Raw genomic sequence first — 3,200 nt, 5'->3', positions numbered from 1 at the left:
ACAGCTGTTTGTTGAATAAATTAATAATGATGATTGTAGTTCAATATAATGAATATCTGACCATAATAATGTTTTAAACATTGAATGAGCCATGAGGAATTTAAGTAAATCTCATGCTATTTGGAACTTATTACTTGTAAATTCTTTTATCCAGAATATATCATCGTACTGGTTACAAAAATATTAAATTTCAAGAATTTGCATATCATGTATACTAAACTCTGGATTCTAGAAAAGCAATGTCTATTTATGTTACATGCCTGAATCTCTTGGGAATATTTTTAAAGATTTTTTAACTAAAGCACAAACTAATTCATAAGCGGTTTTAGAGATAACTTAGCTGTCTAGGCAGGAAGTTTAGTGTAACTGAAGGTTGCTACAAAATATTTTAATAATGTACTTTTTTGTTTTCTTTTTTTTATTCTAGGTTAGGCCTAGAAGTAGAGGTAGGGATTGAGGGACTAAGACTTGAGAAGGTCAGCCTTGGGGGGAAAAAAGCCACCCATCCAGGTATTAGTGTTTCCTGCCTTTAATCCTAGCTATGTAGGAGGCTGAGATCTGAGGATGGCAGTTTGAAGACAGCCTGGGTAGGAAAGTCCATGAGCCTCTTATTTCCAATAAACCTCCAGAAAACGTGAAGGACACCTGTGGCTTAAGGTGGTAGAGCACCAGGTATGAGCAGAAAAGTTCAAAGAGAATACCCAGGCCCTAAGTTCAAGCCCTACAACTGACAAAAATTAAATAAATAAAAATAATGAGCAACCTATTGCTGGCTGAAGAAGCTAATGGTTTGTAACAAGCATCTGGAGAGGGAGCCTTTTGAAAGCCCCCGCCGTCCAGGAAGTCAATGAGGTAATGTCTCTTTTCTGGGTTGCTGAAACTTATAATACATTCCCACCTGTTTGGCTTCTTTGATAAGAAAAAAAATATGATATATCATAGATATGGCAATGAGATTCTGTGACTATTACATAATGTAATATTCATGTAGGAGGTAATTTGAATCCTAGAAAAAATATACTATAGTAGCCATATAGATGCCAATTAGTCCATAATAAATGGTATGATGGATGAGTGAAAATCAAGAAGCACTTCATTAGATTTCTTTATTAGTCAATAGCATTTAGAAGTAATAAAAGGGAAATGTTTTGACTCTGGATAATGGAGTGTTGGAGAGGTTCAAAATCTAACAAGTTTCATTTTGAGTTAAGTAATGAGGGATCTTTATGGGGGTGTGGGGGCCTCCTTATCATTTTGACATGCTCATGAATAAGTTCTGAGTACAAAGACAATTGAACTTGAGTTTGAGTCGACACTTCTAAAGGCCAGTTGTGCTTCTTATTATAATTATGATGATGATGATGATGGTGATGATGATCTGGGCCAGTATTGGGGTTGAACTCAAGGTCTAGGCTAATGTTCCCTGAAGTAGTGGTAATGCCTTAACCATATACATGTTGTCAGGCCCAAGGGCCTCCTCTACCCTTGTCAATAGGACTGCTAACCTTCTCTCCTTTCATACACAACTAATGTTCCCTGAGAAATTCCAACTCTTCCCCCTTTACCACAGGGCTAGTGCCCTACCACTTCATTCACAACTCCACTTCTGGATTATGTGTGTGTGGTGTGTGTGGGGGGGGGGGTCATGGGGCTTGAACTCGGCCTGGGCGTTGTCCCTGAGCTCTTCAGCTCAAGCCTACCACCCTACCCTTGAGCCAAGCCCCACTTCCCATTTTCTAGAAGTTAATTGGAGATAAGAGTTTCAGGTCCTTTTGTGCTTGGGCTGGCTTTGAACCTTGATCCTCAGATCTCAGCCTCCTGAATAGCTAGGATTACATGTGTGAGTCACCGAGCCTGGCTACTTCTGGATTTTGTGTCACAGACTTTCCTTCCTAGTCTGACTTTGAACCAAAAATCCTCAAAGCTCAGCCTCCTGCATGGTTAGGATTATAGGCTTAACTTTCTGGTGCCTGATGTATTGAAGTTAATTTTTTCATCTTTCTGCTCCTTTAGAAAATAATTCTAGGTAATTAAAAACCCTAGAAACTATAGTTATTGATAGTTATAAGAAGCTAGCTCAAATATTTTGACCCATGAGCTTTCTTAAACGTCCATACTCATTTCTGAGTATCCATTAATACAGTATGACTGATTCAGTCATGGTTTATGACCCTCCTTTATGTCTGACCTTTCAAATTTGTAATTGGCCTCTACTTGAACACATTTCATTAAATATCATTCCTCCTTACTAAGCATTCTTATGTAAAGACTATGCTACATGAAACGCATATAAATTAAGATTTAATAGATCACTTGGGATGTGTAAGCTAATTAACTATAATTAATTATATGAAAATCTAGAGAGGAAATGTCTGTAAACAACTACTATCCACTCTTTCAAGTTCAACAGTTTTGATGAAGAAGTGGTATTGGATAATACAGTACTTGAAAACAGTTGAAGATCAGTACAAATTAACACAAACAAAAATGAAAGCTACAGAGCTCCCCTTTTAAAAATTGTGAGAATAGGATTCAAATTCCAGCTCTTGCTATTGGACATTCTACCACTTGAAGTACTAACTCATTTTTTTCCCTCTACATTCTCTTGAATGAAGCTATACAGTCAGGTATTTGGGGATACAAATACTTAAAAAGAAACAACAAAACAATATTAGGTTACAGATTCTCTGAGTTGGAAACCATCTCCTAAGTCACTGCTTGAAGTCTCTATTTAATAAATCACTCACATTATCTATCTATCTATATATAATATATATATATATATATATATCACAGATATATCTATCTTTCAATCTCTTCTAAGCAATTCCACGAACAAGGAAACAGAACAGAAGAAGAAAATAGAAGAACTCTTTGAATTCTGTAACTGGATTGATTGACACAGCTTTTTTTTTTCTAAAGCTGATCTGAATTTATGATCTTGCCCTTCTACAAATTCAACAAATCAAAAAATTTGAATCCCTTGAAAATATAGCATTTAAATAATTATATTAGCCATACCTACTAACTGTGTGTGTGTGTGTGTGTGTGTGTGTGTGTGTGTTTGTGTGTGTGTGTATGTGTGTGCCTATACTAAGGATTGAATTTAGCACCTTATTTCTCTAATTTGGCTTTTTCACTCAAAGCTGACATTTGACACTTGGGCCACATCTCCACTTCGAAATTTTTTCTGAAGTAGA

At 36.2% G+C, this 3,200-nt stretch overlaps 1 non-coding gene across 1 annotated transcript; it reads right to left on the bottom strand.

Annotated features, from left to right (window-relative positions):
* Positions 1-1,401: 1,401 nt before the first annotated feature.
* Positions 1,402-1,527, bottom strand: LOC150042813 (U6atac minor spliceosomal RNA). Its single transcript, XR_016533554.1, has one exon. It is a non-coding gene; the product is annotated as a U6atac minor spliceosomal RNA (small nuclear RNA).
* Between the last annotated feature and the right edge of the window lie 1,673 nt (positions 1,528-3,200).

This window comes from Megascapheus bottae, chromosome 33 (assembly GCF_031878675.1).
Source record: "Megascapheus bottae isolate mThoBot1 chromosome 33, mThoBot2.hap1, whole genome shotgun sequence".
NCBI classification, from domain to species: domain Eukaryota; kingdom Metazoa; phylum Chordata; class Mammalia; order Rodentia; family Geomyidae; genus Megascapheus; species Megascapheus bottae.
This window is presented reverse-complemented; position numbering and strand designations above follow the sequence as displayed.